Raw genomic sequence first — 23,155 nt, 5'->3', positions numbered from 1 at the left:
TGATTCAAACATGGGTTTGGTGGTTTGAGAGAGGGGAAGTCCCGGTCCCTCGCCGCCAAACTCATAATAAGGCCCTGTGCCAGATTTAAAGTCATTTGGGCGAGCTAATGCCTGATGACTCAAAGAAGCATTCCTCATATTGGCAGATCAAGTTAGGAGTCAGTGACAACAGTTTCTATCAGCCACTTGGACTTGGTCGCACTATCCTTTTGTCTGCAGGACTCCAAGGTCAACATTTTAAAACCATATTTACTTTATATTAAACTGAAGTCAAAATTACCAGATGGGGGGGACTGGAATTTGCTGTCCTCGATGCCAAAAGAGAGAAGTAGATTAAGTACATATGTTTAGAGGTTGTCCCATGCAAAATTTTCTTAAATCAGAAGGGGCTCGATTTCTGGGAGTAGTACTTCATCGGAATATTGCTCTAACTTCTGGAGAACGTTGCCACCATTGGACTCAAATAATGGGTCATCTCCCCAACCCACTCAGCAGGACACACGCTCGACCCCATTTTCTCCGCCAGTGGCACCATCACCTTCAGTACACCTCCGAGCTGCTTTGGATCGACCACAGCTGCGTCTAGTTCTCCTTCACCAAACCCACCGTACACCACCATGCACACTGCTACCCTTGCAGAAGTTGGAACAAGGTCACTGAAGAACAGCTCACTACCTCTCTCAGTAAGATCCCACCTCCGACTTCCATGGACACTAATACCTCAGCACACAACCTCCACCAATGGATCTCCAACTGTGCTGAAACACAGGCTCCCCTAAGGAAAGCGCCAGGCAAGTGACACTCCAAAAAAGCCATCTGGTTCTCTCATGCCCTTCATGAGTCCAGACGCACCTGTAGAAGGTTCGAGAAGAGATGGAGGAGCGGCAAGACCCCAGAAGACTGCTCAACCTTCAAAACCGCTGCACAGCACACCAGCACCTCATCAGAACAACAAAGAAAGTGGCCCTACAAGAAATAATCAATGCCAATGTACTCAATAGCAAAGAACTTCTCACCATGGTCAAATAATTTGCCAAATCTAGCACAGAAACAGCAGACATCCTACCCTCCCAAGACCTCTGCAACAACCTTGGCACCTTCTTCCACAGCAAGATTAAGGAGATGTACGACAGCTTCAACAGCCTCGACACCCAGGACCCTCTTACCCCACTTGTAACTACCGCACTCAACAATACCAGACCCCACACACCCTGCTCAGCTGGACTCCCCTCACTGCTGACCACATTCTCAAGATCATGAAGAGCATCCAATCCGGAGCACCTCAGACCCCTACCCGTACCACATCTTCAACGAATCTGGCACCTCCATCGCTCGCGAACTCTGCCACACCATCAACTGCTCCATCTCCTCCTCCAGCTGCCCGAAAGACTGCAAACACGCAGAGATCAACCCCTTGCTGAAGGAACCCTTTGCATCCCCGAAAGACCTCAAGAACTTCATACCTATGTCTCTGCTCCCCTCCTCAGCCAAGGTCATCGAGAAGGCCATGAAGTCCAAATTTCCGAGTTCATTGAAGCAAACAACATCCTTGACATCTCCCAATCTGGCTACCGAAGCAACCACAGCACAGAGACCACCATCCTTGTCGCCACAGATGACGTCCCCACCATCCTCGAGTAAGGCGAAACTGCAGCCCTCATCCACTTGGACCTCTTGGCTGCCTTCAACATTGTCTCCTACTGCACCCTATGCACAAGACTCCACTTGCTGGCATCCACGACAAAGCCCTGGAATGGATATGCTCCTTGCTCACCGGCCAAACACAGAAAGTCAGACTACCACCCTGAACCTACAGAGATCATCTGTGGAGTGCCTCATGGCTCCTCCCTAAGCCCTGAGCGCCGAGCCCCAAGCCCCACTCTCTTCAACATATACATGGCCCCGCTTTCAGCCATTGTCAGGAACCACAGGCTCAACATCTTCTCGTAGGCTGACGACACCCTGCTGATCCTCTTCCTCACCCGAAAACCCACAGTCTCCAAGAACAATTCCATGATAGGATAGGACGAAGGCTGTCACCACCTGGATGAAGAACAGTGGCCTCAACCTAAACTCAGAGAAGACCAAAGTCCTCAACCTGGGCTCCACCACTTGCACCTTGGACGATTCCTGGTAGCCCACAGATCTTGGATCCCACCCACATCCACAGACAAGATGCAAAACATCAGCATCATCCTGGACTCCTCACTCACCATCAGCCGCCAGATCAATGCCGTCTCATCATCCTGCTTCCCCACACTGCCTGCTCTGAAAGTTCTTCAAGTGGCTCCCCACCAAGCCCAGAAAGACGGTCACCCACGCCATCAGCAGCCGACTCGACTACGGGAACTCACTCTATGCCGACATCACCCAGAAACTCCTCAAGAAACTGCAGAACATTCAGAACGCCTCCGTTAGACTCATCCTAAACATCCCCTGCCACAGCCACCTCACTGGCCACCTGAGAGACCTCCACTGGCTCCCAGTCAACAAAAGAATTAACTTCAAGCTACTCATATATTGGCTATAAAGGCCTATATGACACGGGACCTGCGTACCTCAACCACCATTCCATCTTGCATTCCACACATCCACCTGGGACCTCCACTCCGCCCAAATTTTCCTGGTCGCTGTCCCACATATCCGCGAGATCACGGCTGAAGGAAGATCCTTCTCCTGTCTCACAGCAAAGACCTGGAACACCCTGCCTTTCCACCTCAGGCAATCACCGTCACTGCCTCAATTCAGCAAGGACATCTGGACGAGGCTCTTCGACTGAACCACAGTGCCTTCGATGGATCAGCAGCCCCCCCCCAGCACCTTGAGACCCTTACGGGTGAGCAGTCGTACTTTACAAGGCACTTGATTGATTGAACTCCACAACTGGATTTGTTGAGTGTGAATGACGATACTGATGCAGGTGATACTGTGGGACATTCCGAATTTTTATTTCTCATATTGCTGGTAATGTGTACCTGTGTCGCTTCTGCCTGGATCAACCCACTCCCGGTGACACTTGGTCAATGGAAAGTAGTTTATTTATAAGGCAGCTAAGAAAGAACAGGAAGAGTGGGAGGCGTATCTGGGGGCTTTTGCAAGGGTGGGTCGAGAGATCTTCAGCAGAATTGGGGGAACTTTAGGGGGTGCTATCTGTTATCCCTTTATATGAATGTTGTGAATTAGATAGTGAATTTGAATTGGAGAAGATATTGTATTTACTGGACTTACAATTGCATTTATGTGAAGCATAATGAATTGATGGTTTGATTAGGTATCTTTATGTACTATCTATAATTAATTTATGTTCTTGATGTGGTATTTTAAGGCCCTATAAGCTCCTGTCCAGTAGCGGCCCGTGCAGCTAAACACGGTGGGGAACGGGCGGATCAGGGGTGGGGGAGTAAAAGTGACAAACGACTGGATAGGGAATGTAAAATAAATAAATAAATAAAACCACTTACCTTGCATTCGCCGCATCACCGAGCGCAAGGTAAGTGGCTTTATTTATTTATTTAATATACATTCCCTATTCTGTCGTTTGTCACTTTCACCCCCCCCCCCACTACAGCCCCACCCCAAGGCTCTTACCTACATGGGCCGCCACTGTGCCTCTTGTGAATAAAAGCAATTAAAAACGCATTACAGCTGCAGCAAGATGAAGAAGAGGTCTGGGAAGAGCATGCTGGTTGGGAAAACCGGTGAGTGTGCTGATGTCAGCAGAATCTTGATTTTACCAGCAGTCAATATTTACGGCTGTTCAACGCTTCCATCATGTAAATGGAAGGATACAGAGTGCAGCAAATGCAATGCTAGTAGTCCTTATATGTAGGGACATAGCATGTCTATCTCAAGGTTCATTGACTGGTTACTGGTAAAAGGCAATTGTTTCCAAGATCATATCTTTAGACCATAGGTCACTCCATGAACAAGGTTCGGAGCCCCTGATCCCTTAGCCTTAAAGTCTAACACCCTACAAGAGTTAGTCAGTGGAAGATGGTTTTGCAAGAGATTGAAACAGGCACTTGGTGGTAGAGTCTTCTAAATTCAGGCCACTAGACTTTGGAACAATATGACAATCTATCACACAACAGGAAAAAAATAATCACAGGTTTAGTAAGGCTCATAAGAGCAGGGATAATTTCTCAATACCTCAAGATAATGCTGGGCACCCTCTAGCAACCCAGCGGCCTATTTGGTCTAACTCTGTAGCGCCAACATACATGCTTGATGCCAATGTTGTATTCTCAAAGAAACACAAAACCTTGCTTACCCTTTACGTTCCTCATGAATTATTGAATATATAATTGTGACACTTGTTTCACTCAAATATGGCTCTGTTCATAATGAGAACATTTCCATGGATGTGATGAGACCCATCATCTGAACTGAACAGGTAGTGCTTGGCTTGACTATGTCTCCAGCAAGTAGGCGAGCCCCATTGTTAACCTTTTTCACAGTGGTTAATCTCAGTCCAAATGAGGATTTGATTTTGAGGTAGTGTTCCGTTTTATGTGTGCTGCACTGGAAGCTTCTGCTTTAAGTCAGGTATTAGTTGCAGAAATACAGAATTACAATACAGCCTTTATTAGGCAAGCCGCCACATGCATCAACATTTGGATTAGCAATTCATAAATAGAAATTTTTAAGGAATCGCTATTTGGGAATCGCACATCCTTATGGATGTAGGAATCGCAAAATAAATTGTGATTCCTTAACATTACCTATTAGCGATTCGCAAATTGCAAATCGCTATTAGGTAATGTTACTCCATTCATTCCAATGGGCCTATAGGCCCATAGGAATGAACGGCAATGCATTCGCAAATTGTGATTACCAAATTGGTAATCGCAAATTGCGAATGCCATTCCAAGGGTGCCAGAGACCCTGAAGGCCCCTGATGCACTCCCCAAAAACGTAAGTGTGCACATGTGGCACACACACATGCCCTAAGGGCATGTGTGTGCACCACATGTCACTTTGAAAAATACACTTTTGTGCATTTTCAAAGAATGCCCAAATTACCATCAACTTGAAGTTGATGGTAAATAGCTTTCCTAAATGCAGTTTGCATTTAGAAAAGGCTTGATGCATCACCTTTAGGGAATCTCAAATTGCGATTCTCTAAATGCATTCGCAATTTAGGTAATCGGAAAAAATTGTGATTACTTAATTTGCAAATGAAACTGGGTTCATGAATCAGAAATGGTGTTTTTCCATTCGCAAACGGTCTGATTCTGTGAATCGGCCCGTTTGGGACAGGAAAAAAGCTTGATGCATGTGGCCCAAGGTTCTTATTTTGAATTATGTTTTACCAACTCATAATGTAATTGCTGTGTTTATACAATGACCTAAATATACTCTCTAAAAATTCTTTTTTGCATTCGCAAACAGCCCGATTCTGCGGGCCAAAGCATTGTACATCCTTGGTAACGCGATGGGGACTCGTTTTGCCTCCAGTTTTGCTAACCTATTTCTGGGGGTATGGGAGGAGGAAGTCCTTAAAAAACTTGAACAAGACCCCACTGGCAATAAAATAGTGAAATGGTATAGGTACATAGACAATCTGTTTGTAGTGTGGAAGGGTAGTGAGGAGAGTGCTGTAGATAAGATTAAAGACCTGAACAATAACAACTTCAATCTGGCGCTGACCTACAACATCAGTAAACAACAAACAGAATTCCTTGATGTATTTGTGGAAGTTACAGAAAACGAACTTCACAATAGACTCCACAGAAGTCGATAGCAGGAAACAGTCTTCTGCACGCACTCGGCAGGCACCCAGAAACATTAAAATGGAGCATTCCATTTGGGGAGATGCTGAGGGCAAGTAGAAACTGTAGCTCACAAGAGAGTGTCCTTGCAGAGCATGCTGTAATGATACAAAGGTTCAGAGAGAGAGGATATCCCAACTGGGTACTCAAGAGGGTAAAAGATAAAATTGACAAAATTGACAGAGAGGAAACTCTCAAAGAGAAATCGGACACTGAGGAAGCAAACAACACAAGAGTTATCCTTACGTATAATAAAGAATCCAAAGCCATTGCCAAAATACTTACACTTAATTAGAACATCCTGACCAGTGACCCTGTCATAGGTCACAGCCTACAGGAGAGTCCGCAGATTACCTATAGGAAAGGGAAGAACTTGAAAGATTTCCTAGTTAAGGGAGACAATACCAACAAGAGCCTCAATACCAGAATAAATCTACATGGCTTCTTTCCCTGTGGACATTGTAAAGCCTGCAGGAGTAGCTCCATGGTGAAATCTTATCAGACACCCACCGGGAACAAAACTATAAAACAGTTCCTCACATGTGGCACCATTTTCACTATTTATATTTTGGAGTGTCCCTGCGGTAAAGGATATGTGGGCAGCACTACCCTAGCAAACAAGAAATGCGTGTTGGAACACATCAGGGCCATCACTAATAGGGACCCCCACTACCCCGTGGCTAGACATTTCGCAGAGTTCCACCTCTCAAATAGTTCCCTACTCTCTTTTGTAGCCATAGAACAGATTGAGCACACACCAAGAGGGGGCAATTGAGTCTTGCAGTTACATAAAAAGGAATCCTGGGACATCATCGACCTCCAAACTAAGAGCCCTGAAGGGTTGAATCAGGATGAGGAACTGAGTATTCACTTACATGAGTAAATAATATTTTGAGTTATTACGACCTTTTCCTGATTTTCCTGTGTCTGTATCTTGTTAGTCGTACTCTTGGTACATTTGTGTATTGTATATTTGACATGCGTTTGACTGATATTTGACTGTGTTTTGACATGCTTTTAACCTACAGAATGAAACTATCACATTTTTTAACTTTCTCGGTTTATTCCTATACAGGAGGAAATAAAGGGGCAGAACCAGAGAAATCTCTTCACTGCAACTACCCCCTACCCTTTTCTTCTATCAAAATGGTGGAGGGCCCGTCCAAACAGATAAGAGAGTCTTCTTTCTTTAATGCAGAATCTAGCTTCTCCTCTGCCTTTGGCCTGAATTTTAATTTACAGCTCTCACGGACTGGTCACTCGCACTGGGTGGACTTTGTTTAGGGGTGCTTTTTGCTCAGGGACGGTTGGCTTCTTGGTCTTACATAGGGAACATTACTGGGTAAGACGGAGCACCCATGAGGGAGAAAAACAATTCTAGGGGCACTAGACCTAACAAATTAGCATCACGTACTTTCCTCACAACCCAGTACCATGTCGAGGCTACGGGAGCGCTCCCTCCGTGGGAGTCTGAGCAACCATGTGGAAAAAAATATTCTAGGGGCACTAGGATGTATAAATTATTATTACGTTACTCACAACTCAGACTTTGTTGGGCTAGTACACTAGCACTGGCATGACGTTATTGACGAACTACATTATTGCTCTGTGCATACAGTACTCCTATCTGCCAGGATTAAATGTTGCTCTGGTAATATTGATGCACCACATTATGATGTAATACAGATGCAATAGAGTGTTTATTCCTGATGTAGTCCAATCAGCAAGTTGTACACTACTAGAGTTTAGAAAGCAACTACAACTATTCATCTAGTTCTACTAGCAAGGTGCTGACTACTTAAGTTTAGACTTTCACCTAAAGTGGTTTCTTTTTGATTGTCATCATTACTTTATTTCTGCAGATAAGATATGCTGTAATACACTGGTTTGCAATTATTGTGGTAAAAAATCGTATGATATTCAATACGGTCGCAATTGTGGATTACTTATGTATGTACTCAGGATTCTTTGCACATTACAAAATGGATGCCATGTTTGACTTTGAAAAAGATGTTGTGTATGGTCCATCTTCTATCTTAATTAAGACTATGTGTTGCCTTCTATCCCTGGTGATCACTGTGTGACCAAGCTTGCTTGACAAGCGAAACGTGTAACCGGGATTAAAACAACCACTGGTGTCAGCTACAACCTCTGAGTGATCGTACTATTCTAATTTTGGAAATTATATATATATATCAGTGATGGTATTTGAAATGTCATCAGTGATGTCATAAGTGATGCCACTGGCCATGTCATGAGTGATGTAATATGTGACGTCATCTGCAGTGCATTGCGGGCACGCGAGTTATAGTTAGCTGAACTAACTATAAGGGGGGAATTTCAATGGTTTTGTACGAGTGAAATGTCCAACTAACTATTACGCCACTGAAAACTATGTTTTTTTCAGTGAATTTCTAATGTTTTTTAAATGCTAATTTCTAACTATAAAAGTGCCTGAAACCTATGTTTTTTTCAGTGAATTTCAAAGGTTTTTTAAATGCTAATTTGTAACTATAACGTGCCTGAAACCTATGGTTTTTTCAGTTAATTTCAAAGGTTTCTAACTATGCCTACAGACATAGGACATGTGAAGAAAGAAGGAAAAACACACAGAAAGAAGAAAAAGAAATGCAGAAAGAAGCAACAGAAGTCCTCAAAGACGATTAAAAGTACAGGTTGAAGAAAGACGTGCAGAAAGAACAAACAGAGGAGCAGAAAGAGGCCTTGTATCAAAATCACCCTGTACCATCAACTGTTTCCGATGGGTACTAGTGGTAACTGACTCTGATTAACCAGTCCTAGAGCCAGTGCTATGCTAAAAGACACTTAGAATACAGTTAAACACCTACATACACTAGGAAACACTATGCATTGAGTTACCCCTGTGATTATCATGGCCTCCTCTGTAAGACCCTAGTACATAATAGGCCAGGGGGATTAAAACTACCTCTTAAAACGAGCAACAGGGCATGTTTGCACATTGGTGAAGGGAGGGGGAGGCTGAGCTGACGTGTGCAAACGCCCTGTGGCCGTTTTAATTTGGGGGATGAAGTCCCCTTGAATCCTGAGTGTCCCTTAGGGCCAACTAGCCCACCAGGTATCTCCAGTTAGCGCCACAGAGCTGCGTTTCAGAGAGGTGTTAAAAGGGGCACGGCCTGGACCACCTCTCTGCAACGCAGCGCAGTGGCGCTGACTGGAAGCACCTGGTGGACTAGTTAGCCCCCAGCCACCCTTGGTATTTAAGTGGAATTATTTCCCCAACTTAAAACGCGCCACAGGGTGTGTTTGCAACAGTCACCTCACCAGGTACCTCCAGTATGCGCCAGGGAGCTGTGTTGCAGAGAGATGTTCAGAAGCCCCGCCCCTTTTTACAACACGCTGCAATGCAGCTCTGTGGCTCTTATTGGAGGTACCTGGTGGGCTAGTTGGCCCCCAGGGGACCTCAGGATTGAAGAGGAATTAATTCCTCAACTTAAAACGCGCACCATGAGATACTTCAACAAGATCCAAAAGAAACTTGGATGAATGAATACCATTCAATAATACTCCGATGGAAGGAAAGGGGCTTAATTGATTTTAATGAATACCTCTATTTAAAAACGGATCAACCCATCAAAGCGACTATTTACTTTCTACCGAAAGTTCATAAGGCTATTCACAAACCTCCTGGAAGACCAATAGTCAGCTTGATAGGATCACTTCTAGAAACTACATCTAGATTTGTGGATGTCTTTCTGATGAATTATGTGACCGGCCTGTCTTCATACTTAAGAGAAACCATGGATTTTCTAAATAAAATCAATACAATTGATTGGAAAACAGGGTTGTTAATGGCAACGATTGATGTCTCTTCACTCTATACCTCAATAAGGCATGAGGATGGAATAAAAGCTGTGAAACAATTCCTACAGCTACGATCAATCAACTATTTGGAACACACTGCCATGTTAGTAGACATGTTAACTTACTGTTTACAACATAATGCTTTCCTCTTCATGGGCGATCTCTATTTGCAAAAACAAGGCACGGCAATGGGGACTTCTTTTGCCCCAACATACGCTAATCTGTTGATGGCTGTATGGGAAATAGAGATCCTAAAAAACTAAAGAAAGAAGCATTCCATAATAAAAACCTGGTGTTGTTTCATTGACGACCTTTTCATCATATGGGATGGGAACCATGCAGACTTACAAGTTTCATCAACTCTCTCAAAGAAAATGACTATAATTTGAACTTTACATCTGCAATAAGTGATACCAGCACCATCTTCCTGGATGAGGAAGTTTTCGTTGAGAACAACAGGATATGCCCCAAAATGCATCAAAAAACAACTTCATGCAACAGTATATTGCATGCCAATAGCGTGCATCCGTCAAGCCTGAAATGGAGCATACGATACGGCGAGATGCTAAGGGCAAAATTAAATTGCTCAGAAACAAAAGACCTAAAGCTTGAAATTGAAGACATGAGCCATTGCTTTTTGGAGAGAGGGTATCCGTTGGAAGTGATCATGAATGCCAAATCCAGAGTCAGCATGAGAAATCAAACAGAACTCCTTCTACCTTCCAAAGGGAAAAGAGATGGAAAAGAGAATGCGAAAGAAAGCACAACACGTCTGATCATGGATTTTCAAAATCAAAGTGGAGATTTTAGAAAGTTAGTTAGTAAGAACTGGAGAATTCTGTTACTGGATGACACACTAAGAGAAAATTTAACATCATACCCCAGTATAACTAATCGAAAAACAGCTTCATTAAGAGACATCCTAACTCAGAGCCATCTTGAAAAAAGAGAGCCAAAGAAGAACTCATGGCTAAACACACCAGGATTCCGGAAATGTGCGAAATGTCGAGCATGCAAACATGGCTCCAACATAATCAGCTGTAAACTACAGAATGGTAAAACAGAGAAGATCCAGGATCACATTACCTGTGAGTCAAAGTATGTGGTCTACAGATTAATGTGTCCCTGCAAAAAATACTACGTGGGTAGCACGATCAACAAACTGAAGTTACGGATCGTGCAACATTTACGTGCAATAAAGAACAAAGATCTGAGCTATCCAATGGCGAAACAATTTCACGAACACCATCAAAGTGATTGTAGTCAATTGAGATATTCTGGAATTAAAATTGTGAAACCTGCAGAGAGGGGTGGTGACCGAACCCTTAAGTTGCGCAAAATGGAATCAAGATTCATATTAGCGATGGGAACGGAATATCCACATGGACACAATCTGGATGCAGAATGAATATCAGCAAGTTATGAATAACTGCATCTAATCTGTCTTGTAGGAGATTACAATACCATAAAATGATTTTCATTTGGTTGAACTGACATTTTTGTAAATATATTTCAGTAACTTTCTGACTTTATCAAGACATTGAACATATTGAACTTAATGAGGAATAAGCGAAATCATGTAAAGTAGTAAAAAAGATGTCAAGAGCTAGGTACAACATGAATCTGATAAACCATACCCTTTTGAAAAAAAAACATCAAATACACACTCCTAGGACCCACAAATTGAAATTATGGAAGATCATGTATATCAACATCGAGTAATAAATTGTTGGGTTCCAAAGACATATATCCCGGTATGTACTTTACAGAGAACTGTATGAACTGTTCATCTAGAAAACCGGACAAAATGCAGGAACTGAATATGATCTATTGGAATGTGGAACATTCAAACATTGGGAGAAACTTGGAGATGAAGTAAGAACTTATAATTTTGGATAATGGGTGGAAGAACAATATTAGAGTCATCATTGATTTGAGTAAAAGTTTTTTATCTTCAAATGACTGTAAATAGTGGTACAAGCAGAAAGTTTTTTGATCCCAAAAACGCTCTATAATTGAGAGGGTAATGTCAAAATGCTCTCGCTACCCAATACCAAAGCAGATTGTTTTTGCACAAGGGGAGCTGCATGTCAGCAGTGCCCCTTCTTCAAAAGCAATGCCGGCTCCCGCAGGAGGCGGGGAGCCAGCAGGACCGTAGGGGCATTGGAGCTTCCCCCACGGTCCCCAATGGTGAGGTCAGGCCCCAGGGGGTGGGATCCCTGGGGCCAGAAGTGGCCCGGGATTGGGGCCACGCTGCCCCTCTCCCCTGTAATGAATTTCTTTTTAAACGGAAAGGCCGGGCCCTGGGGATGGGGTCCCCGGGGTCATAATTGGCCTAAGGAGGGGGCCACATGGCCTCCCCCCCAAAACAATTTATAAAAAATGCTGGCCTGGCCCTGGGGGTTGGTGTCCTCGGGCCAATAGCAGCCCAGGGAAGGGAGGACACGCAGCCGCCTTTGTGTTTTTTTTTATGTTCAGGCCCTGGGGAATGGGGTCCCCAGGGCTCACAAAATAGTGAAAGAAGGGGGGGCACACAGCCCCTGTCTACAAATATTCAAAACAAAGAAAAGCCGGCATCTCACCAGAGGCCCCTCTCCCTCCCAGCATCACTCTACAAATGCACCCCCTGGCACAGTCTAAGTTGGGGAATTAAGTACCCTTGAATACTGAGGGTCCCTGGGGGCCAACTAACCCACCAGGTACCTCTAGTAAGCGCCACACAGCTGGATTGCAGAGAGGTGGTCTGAGGCCACACCCCTTTTTACTCTATTCTGCAAACGCTCCGCTTGGCGCACTGCTGGTGGGGCCATGAGTTTCTTTTGTGTCCAGTGGACCTCAGGACACAAGTGGACTTCATCCCCCAAGCAGCAGTGCACCAGGCAGTGAAGGTGACTTCAATTACCATCCAAGAGTGCACCAGGGAGCGCGTTTGCATAGTGGTGGGCAAAGGGGGCATGGCCTGTTATGATAACTTAGCAATGCTGCTATATGGATCTTACTGGAGGTAATATGATGAGTAATTGGCCCCCAAGGATGTCCTTGGGGGCCAACTACCCCTCTAGTTACCTCCAGTAAGTCCCACACAGTAGGATTGCTAAGATGTTTTCATAGGTCACACCCCTTTTCTCTACCACTCACCTCATGGCAGACTATGGGATGGGGGATGAAGTCCACTTTACTCCTGAGGGGGATGAAGTCCACTTTACTCCTGAGGGACTATGGGGGCCAAGAAGCCCTCCTTGTACCTCCTGTAGGTCCAACGCAGTGGAATTCCTGAGCACTGGTCGGAGGCCCAGCACCCTTTCTCTACCACTCTGCAAACATGACTACTACTTAAAGAAGGATCTTTCTACACCTCTGAGTTAGAGGTAGTTTTAATCCCCCCGCCCTATTATGTACTAGGGCCTTACAGAGTAGGTCATGCCATTCACAGGGGTACCCCAACACATAGTGTTCCCTAGTGTATGTCGGTGTTTTCACTGCATTCTAAGTGTCTTTTAGCAGAGCACTCACTCTAGGCCTGGTTAGTCAGAGTCAGTTACCACCAGTACCCATCAACAAAAAGTTGGGGGCACAGGATGACTATGCAACAAGGCCTCCTTATGCACCTCTGTTGGTTCTTTCGGCATATCTCTTGCCTCTTTCTGTACTTTTCTTCGTCTTTCTGGACTTCTGTTGCCTCTTTCTGCATAGCTATTGCTTCTTTCAGCACCTTTCTTTGTCTTTCTGGACTTCTGTTGCCTCTTTCTACATTTCTCGTGCTTCTGCACATGTCCTACCTCTGTAGGCATAGTTAGAAATTAGCATTTAAAAAAACCTTAGAAATTCACTGAAAATACTTTAGGTTTCAGGGATGTTATAGTTAGAAATTATCATTTAAAAGACCTTCGAAATTCACTAAAAAAACATAGGTTTCAGGGACGTTATAGTTGGAAATTAGCATTTAAAAAACCATAGAAATTCACAGAAAAAAACATAGGTTTCAGGGATGTTATGGTTAGTTGGACATTTCACTCGTACAAAACCAGAGAAATATGGCTGTTATAGTTAGTTGACCTAATTAAAACTCGCGCCCCTGCAATGCACTGCTCATGACTTCACATATTACATAATTCATGACATCACTGATGACATCACTGAAGACATCTCAAATGACATCACTGATGACATCACCAACATGATAATCTGAAGCACCTAATCACAACCTAGAACTTTTGATACACCCATTCTAAAATACAGGATACCATTTTCGAAACCATAGACTCACCAATACCAGTTACTACATACCCACTCACTAGATTCCTAGGTCTACACACGTCTCCACTCATTCACCCATACAGTCACTCATACATGCAGTCACTCATCAATATAGTGCACGTATACACCTATACAGATATTCACACATGGCCACTCATCCATAGAGTTATACACACACCTAGTCAATCATGCAAAGAATCATTCACAATCCCATTTAATCACCTATACAGTTATACACACACCACCTCACTTATTTATACAGATACTAACACATACTTACTCTCTTATACAATCACTAATACAAGCACACACTTATCCATACAGCCACTCTCACAATCACTCACTCTCACATATAGTGATTTATATACTCCAACACTCACATATACTGCCTTTCTCATATGTAGTTAGTCACACATGTACCACTGAGACACCCATTCACTCACCAACACACCCATACACACACTCACCCACCCATACAGCCCTTCACAGATGCTCTCTTGAACCAAGACACCCAGTGAATTACCCACTCACACATCTATGCACAGTCACAACCCCCCCACCCGCACAGAGACTCAGGCACCCATACAGATACTCAGACAACTAATCAATAACCCATATAGACACTCATGTAGCTATTCATCAACCCATGCAACCGCTTACACACCAGCCCATGCAGCCGCTTACAAACCAATGAGAGACTGATACAGAAATTTACACCGTTTGCTCACTAACCCATGCATTCAGTAAGACATGTTTAATCACTCACTTATACAGTCAGTCATACACCTACTAAATCATCCATTCAGACACTCATACACCCACTCATACTTCAATACACCTTGGTATATATATATATATATATATATATATATATATATATATATATATATATATATATATATATATATATATATATATATTCACTGAAAAAACCATAGGTTATAGACCATATATAGTTAGGAATTAGCATTTACAAAACCTTATTTTACTCACACAAAACCATTGAAATTCGCATATATAGTTAGTTGCACTAACTATATATCGCGCACCCGCAATCCACTGCTGATCATGTCACATATTACACTGATGACATCACTGATGACACCTCAAATGACATCACTGATGACATCACTGATGACATCTCAAATGACATCACTGATGACATCTCAAATGACATCACTGATGACATCACTGATGACATCACTGAAGACATCACTGATGACATCTCCAATGACATCACTGATGACATCACTGATGACATCTCAAATGACATAACTGATGACATCTCATTTGACATTACTGATCACATCCCTGATGACATCATTCATGTGATAATACGATGAACCTCTTCAGACTCTAATATAACCTTAGATACACTCAGTGTAAACAGACACTCACAGACTGTCACTCATCCATGGAGTTACTCACACACCTAGTCAGTCATGCAAAGAATCAATCACACCTCCATTTCCTCAACTATACAGTTATACACACCTTACTTATTCAAACATATACTAACACATATTTACTCTCTTATACAATCCCTGATACAAGTTCACAATGATCCATACAGCCACTCACACATTCACTGGCTCTTATGCACAGTTATTTATATATGTCAACTCTCACATGTACTGTGTTTTACATATGTACTTAATTTGACATGTAGCACTGAGATATCCATTCTCTCACCAATACACTCATGCACACAGTCAACCGCCCATACAGCTGTTTCCACATGCACTTTTGAACCCATACATCTAGTGAATCAACTGCTCACACATCTATGCACAGAGTCATACACCTCCCAGCCACCCACACACACACTCAGTCTCCCATACAAATACTTGGGCAACCAATCAATAACCCATATAGTTACTCATATAGCTACTGATCAACACATGCAGCAGTTTACAGAACAACAGACATAATGATGCACAAATTAAGACAGTTTAGTCACTAACCCATGCACTCAGTGAGACACATTTAATCACTCACTCATACAGTCAGTCATGCACCTACTAAATCCTTCATCCAGACACTTATACATCCACTCATTCTTCAATATGTAAGACATATTTTAACTTTACAGAAACATACAGTCACCGGATGTTGTCATCAGTGATGTCATCAGTGATGTCATTTGAGATGTCATCAGTGATGTCATCAGTGATGTCACTGACCATGTCATGAATGATGTAATATGTGACATGATCAGCAGTGGATTGCGGGTGCGCGATATATAGTTAGTGCAACTAACTATATATGCGAATTTCAATGGTTTTGTGTGAGTAAAATAAGGTTTTGTAAATGCTAATTCCTAACTATATATGGTCTATAACCTATGGTTTTTTCAGTGAATTTTCAAGGTTTTGTAAATGCTAATTCCTAACTAAATATAGGCTATAACCTATGGTTTTTTCAGTGAATTTCAATGGTTTTTTAATAGCAAATATCAAAATCTGTAAAATGTATTCTTCTTTTAAAGGAAAAATATATTTTATATGTATTTAATATAATTTTTTTATGTATATAATTTTTTTGAGGGAACGAATTTATCAACTATCATGCTGAAGAAGAGTGTGGCGAAAAAAAAACAAAGAGGAGGACTAAGAGGAAAGAACAATCAGTTCAAAAATACAATTACTTTAAAGCATGAAGTGCTTTTCCACACATTTACATTTAAATAACCCATATTAGAACATACAACATATCTACAGAGGAGACGGTGTACATTGAATTTTAGACTCTTCATTGGTACCTACATGTTGGTACTTACATCACCCACACAACACAACAACCGGGACGCTGTCACAGATATATATATTTTTTTGAACGTTAATTTCTCAAAATCCACTGGAGCACATATCTTGAGACCTAGCAAGGGTACATCGGGCAAACAGTCTCTACAATTTTGCCAAGTTTCATAGAAATCCATTCAGCCGTTCGAGCTAAAAGTGAGTCCAACCGCCCTATGGAAAACTCAATGTTAAAAACACGTTTTGGGACCCCCCTTTTTTCTCGGCCCCCACTTCACGAAACCCCCCCAAACTTTCAGGGGACGCTCAGAAACAAAATGTGCCATTTTCCTGAAAATGGCAGCCAATTCCGTCCATCAACGCCAAAGTTATTCAACATAGAATTTTCAGAAATCCCTATTCAAAAAAATCCTAACTATATATACCTACTGGCGACTGCCAGTAGGTAATATATATATATATATATATTTATATATATATATATATAACATTTCTATGGCAAAATGAAACCCCTCATTTTGTTCCTTTTCAAATTAAATGTATTAAGTGTTACCACTTTATTCCAATCAAGATGACTTCAGGTGTGCCATACTTTTGTCATAAGTAAGACTGTTAGCGTTCTAGTTGTTCTTTAGAACACTCTGGGACATTCTGTCATTGGGCTATAGTTGGGCTACATCTGGCTGATATTTGGGCTACATTTGTTTTTTTTTGTCTCTGGTGGCCATCTTTGGGCTACATTGGGCTACATTGGGCTACATTGGGCTACATTTGGGCTCTAACATATATATAGCCCAATGTAGCCCAATATATATTTTTCAAAGTTAATTTTCGTAAAAACCACTGGAGCATATATCTTGAGACATAGCAAAGGCACATCGGGCTACCAGTCCCTACAATTTTGCCAAGTTTTGTGGAAATCCATTCAGCCGTTCGAGCTAAAAGTGAGTCCAACCGCCCTATGGAAAACTCAATGTTAAAAACACGTTTTTGGACCCCCCTTTTTTCTCGGCCCCCGCTTGACAAAACCCCCCCAAACTTTCAGGGGACGCTCAGAAACAAAATGTGCCATTTTCCTGAAAATGTCAGCCAATTCCGTCCATCAACGCCAAAGTTATTCAACATAGAATTTTCAGAAATCCCTATTCAAAAAAATCCTAACTATATTACCTACTGGCGGTCGCCAGTAGGTATATATAGTTAGGATTTTTTCTCTATGGGTTTTTTGAAAATTCTATGTCTAATAACTTTGGCGTTTGTGGACGGAATTGGCTGAAACTTTCAGGAAAATGGCACATTTTGTTTCTGAGCAGCCCTTGAAAATTTGGGGGGGGGTTCGTCAAGGGGGGGCCGAGAAAAAAGGGGGGTCCCAAAACGTGTTTTTAACATTGAGTTTTCCATAGGGCGGTTGGCCTCACTTTTAGCCCGAACGGCTGAATGGATTTGCACGAAACTTGGCAAAATTGTAGGGACTGGTAGCCCGATGTGCCTTTTGTAGGTCTCAATATATGTGCTCCAGTGGATTTTGAGAAATTAACATTTAAAAAAAGATATATATCTGTAACAGCGGACCTGGCAGCGTCCCAGGACGCGTACTTTACGCGCAACGGAGCTTTGTGAAGCGAAGCTGATTGGTTCTCCGGCGTCTGTCAACATTCCAAACAGTCCGTAGCGGCCGCCATCTTGTCTCTCGGTAGGATCGAGAGACAAGAGGAGGCCAAAGCGAAGGGGCAAATGACCATAAGGGGGCATAGTACATTGTCGCTCACCCCCTAGGTTTGATGTGGAGGTTTTAAAAGGGCCCCGCGGGGCAAAAAAAAATAAAAATAATAATAATCGAACAGCTGAATGGATTTGCACGAAACTTGGCAAAATTGTAGGGACTGGTAGCCCGATGTGCCTTTGCTAGATCTCAATATATGTGCTCCAGTGGATTTTGAGAAATTAACGTTCAAAAAAAGATATATATCTGTAACAGCGCACCGCTTCGCGTACTTTTCGCGTTACGGAGCTTTGCGAAGCGAAGCTGATTGGCTCTCCGGTGTCTGTAATTATTCCAAAGAGTCCGTAGCGGCCGCCATCTTGTCTCTCGGTAGGATCGAACAGCTGAATGGATTTGCACGAAACTTGGCAAAATTGTAGGGACTGGTAGCCCGATGTGCCTTTGCTAGGTCTCAATATATGTGCTTCAGTGCATTTTGAGAAATTAACGTTCAGAAACAAGATATATATCTGTAACAGCGCTCCGCTTCGCGGAGATAAAATTATATGTGTATTACCTAGCTGTTGCTAACACCAGTTAGCGACGGCTAGTAGAATATAGCGACCATCTTGGGCCCCACTTTGCATGTGAGTGATATTTATCACTAATGACATGCAAAGTGGGCATGCCAAGATGTTAGCGACTGGAAACAGTCGCTAACATCGCTATCTCCTATTATCAACTTTTGGAAATATTCGAGATAAGCGCGAATATCTCCAAAAGCTACCACCTGCCCTGAGCAGTTCTTAGCCATGTTATCCAATGGGAGGTGGATAACATGGCTAAGAGCATTAGCTCGGTAATGCATGAATATCGCTGAGTTTTCAGCGATATTAATGCATTGCGGTCGTTTTTTATCGTATTTGCGATAAACCTTGATAATAGCAAGGTTTATCTGCGATAATTTCTGACGGTAAAAAAATCGTTGCTAAGCATCGTTAGGGATAAATATCGCTTAACTTTAGTAATATGCCCCAACGTCTGTTAACGTTCGATTCGAAGGAAATCAGGAAGTGTTGAAAAACATTGTCTGCGCCATCTTGTCTTTTTTCAAATGCCACACTTTTGTCGTGCACGGCAGCCATTTTAGATGCCTTGACCAGACCCACTCTGTGCACGCTGTCGATCCTTAGCATGGCTCCCCACCCTCGCAAGCATCTCCCCCAGGCAGTGGTCACCCCCGCTCTCTGTCTTATGCATGGGTAATAAACCTCCCCCCATCTGCGCTGCTCTTCCCTGAGAATCACACCCTGTGCCCGCCCGACACCTCCCTTTCGCCCTATTCACTACCGCACCCTCTGACACTCCTTTTCCTCTGTGTCCGATTGTCCAGGCTGGTCCTAGGGTATCAGCTAGCCCTGCAGATGTAGTTTATGGCCACAGCTGTAAAGAATCACCCCTCTTCAAAGGAGTTATAGTAGATCAAGTCCCACACTCGATGAGATCCGTCACAGCAGAAGCGTTGCTATTATCTGAAAACCATCCTGTATTGTGATTGGGGAGGGGACCGAGCCTGAAGCGGAAGATTCCAGGGATGACTCTTTGTACATCAAAGTTTTTACAATTATGTGTCACATTAAAAATATATAGCACTCCGACAAAGTAGTAAGATTATAAAACTTTAATAATTTATAAATATATACAAGAAAACAAAAATAGTAATAACATATAAACATTTTTAGGGAAAAACAACGAAGTAGCGGTCGGCTGTGCGAATAGTCCCAACGCAGCACAACGTCCAGATTTCCGGCGTGGGGCGTCGCGGGGGGTGGGTCATCAGTAGCAAACTGTTGTGCGAATAGTTCCAAGGCAGCAGAACGCGCTGAAATCTAGATGACACTAAAGTGATGTCTAGTAAGTTGCCACCCAGCAAATAACGGCATGGGGCGTCGCGGGGGGTGGGTCATCAGTAGCAAACTGTTGCGCGAATAGTTCCAAGGCAGCAGAACGATGGCACCAAGGTGATGTCCAGTAAGTTGCCGCACTGGTTTTGGTATCCTACAATGCTGCTCCGAATAACGGTGCGGGGCGCCCCGGGGGAGGCGGTGAACGGGCCTCTCCAGGTGGAGTGTCATCTGTTGTAGTGGGGCGCCCCTTTACCGTTTCAGTTGCCATTCCGTCCGTTTTTGGTCCACTGTGTCAAAAGCCGCAATTCAGCTGAGTTGCGCCCACTCTTGCGGTGCAGCGATAGGCGGCTGTCACAGGACTCTCAAAATGGCGGCAGGCTGTTTCCTTTTTGGGCCTGGTCCACTGAAATGGCCCTGGGACACCTTGGAAATCGGACGCTTGTCTGCTAGGTCTTGGACCCCATTCTCGAAAGCGTCCCCTCCGCCTTGAGAATTCATCAAAAGTTTTGGGGGCTCCGACTCCTGCAGGCTTCTGGTGGGGAGCGGCTGCCATGATTGCTCGCGGAATGACCACGACTGAGCTACGAGATGGTGGTGCTCTCATGCTGACGCCAGCTTCAGTCTGAAACATCCAGAAACAAGGTGGGGCTTTCATCGTTTGGGAAAAAAAAAAAGTTTTCATCCAATGAAAAGTGTTGTTTTTAGGTCACATGATCAAGCCTTCCATCATTAGGAAACCAAAAGTAAAATGAACCAATGAAAAGTTTTATAAACAAGTCACATGACCTGTTATGCGGCATAGGGTGTAAAATGCGGAGAAAATACGTTGGCACGTGAGGCGGCGTCAGTAGCAGACCGATGTGCGAATAGGCCGAAGGCAACACAACGCGCCAAGATCCGGATGGCACCGAGGTGGTGTCCAGCAAGTTGCAGCACTGGTGTGGCCATCCTACAATGCTGAAAGTCGGCGTGGGGCGCCCCGTTGGCACGTGAGGCGGCGTCAGTAGCGGACCGATGTGCGAATAGGCCGAAGGCAACACAACGCGCCAAGATCCGGATGGCACCGAGGTAGTGTCCAGCAAGTTGCAGCACTGGTGTGGCCATCCTACAATGCTGAAAGTCGGCGTGGGGCGCCCCGTTGGCACGTGAGGCGGCGTCAGTAGCGGACCGATGTGCGAATAGGCCAAAGGCAACACAACGCGCCAAGATCCGGATGGCACCGAGGTGGTGTCCAGCAAGTTGCAGCACTGGTGTGGCCATCCTACAATGCTGAAAGTCGGCGTGGGGCGCCCCGTTGGCACGTGAGGCGGCGTCAGTAGCGGACCGATGTGCGAATAGGCCGAAGGCAACACAATGCGCCAAGATCCGGATGGCACCGAGGTGGTGTCCAGCAAGTTGCAGCACTGGTGTGGCCATCCTACAATGCTGAAAGTCGGCGTGGGGCGCCCCGTTGGCCTGTGAGTTTGCGTCAGTAGCGGACCGATGTGCGAATAGGCCGAAGGCAGCACAACGCGCCAAGATCCGGATGGCACCGAGGTGGTGTCTAGTAAGTTGCCGCACTGGTGTGGCCATCCAACAATGCTAAAAGTCGGCGTGGGGCGCCCCGTTGGCCTGTGAGTTTGCGTCAGTAGCGGACCGATGTGCGAATAGGCCGAAGGCAGCACAACGCGCCAAGATCCGGATGGCACCGAGGTGGTGTCTAGTAAGTTGCCGCACTGGTGTGGCCATCCAACAATGCTGAAAGTCGGCGTGGGGCGCCCCGTTGGCCTGTGAGTTTGCGTCAGTAGCGGACCGATGTGCGAATAGGCCGAAGGCTGCACAACGCGCCAAGATCCGGATGGCACCGAGGTGGTGTCTAGTAAGTTGCCGCACTGGTGTGGCCATCCTACAATGCTGAAAGTCGGCGTGGGGCGCCCCGTTGGACTGTGAGATGGTGTCAGTAGCGGATCGATGTGTGAATGGGGCCGAAGGCAGCGCAACAATATTTTCGGAATAGAAGACACCACTAGGCGCTGAGATTCCAAGATCCGGATGGCACCGAGGTGGTGTGTAGCAAGTTGCCGCACTGGTGTGGCCATCCTACAATGCTGAAAGTCGGCGTGGGGCGCCCCGTTGGCCTGTGAGTTTGCGTCAGTAGCGGACCGATGTGCGAATAGGCCGAAGGCAGCACAACGCGCCAAGATCCGGATGGCACCGAGGTGGTGTCTAGTAAGTTGTCGCACTTCTGAGGCCATCCTACAATGTTGAAAGTCGGCGTGGGGCGCCCCGTTGGCCTGTGAGATGGCGTCAGTAGCGGACCGATGTGCGAATGGGGCCAAAGGCAGCGCAACAATATTTTCTGATTTGAAGACACCACAAGGCGCTGAGATGCCAAGATCCGGATGGCACCGAGGTGGTGTCTAGCAAGTTGTGGCACTGGTGTGGCCATCGTACAATGGTAAAAGTCGGCGTGGGGCGCCCTGTTGGCCTGTGAGATGGTGTCAGTAGCGGACTGATGTGTGTATGGGGCCAAAGGCAGCGCAACAATATTTTCTACAATATTTTCGGAGTAGAAGACACCACAAGGCGCTGAGATGCCAAGATCCGGATGGCACCGAGGTGATGTCTAAGTTGCGGACCGATGTGCGAATGGGGCCAAAGGTAGCGTAACAAGATTTTCTGTATGGAAGATACCACTAGGCGTTGAGATGCCAAGATTCGGATGGCACCGAGGTGATGTCTAGCAAGTTGTGCCACTGGTGTGGCCATCGTACAATGGTAAAAGACGGCGTGGGGCGCCCTATTGGCCTGTGAGATGGTGTCAGTAGCGGACTGATGTGCGAATGGGGCCAAAGGCAGCGCAACAATATTTTCTGACTGACACCACAAGGCGCTGAGATGCCAAGATCCGGATGGCACCGAGGTGATGTCTAAGTT

Source organism: Lissotriton helveticus, chromosome 8 (assembly GCF_964261635.1).
Source record: "Lissotriton helveticus chromosome 8, aLisHel1.1, whole genome shotgun sequence".
Taxonomy (NCBI): Eukaryota; Metazoa; Chordata; class Amphibia; order Caudata; family Salamandridae; genus Lissotriton; species Lissotriton helveticus.
The sequence above is the reverse complement of the archived record's forward strand: the minus strand, read 5'-3'. Positions refer to the sequence as shown.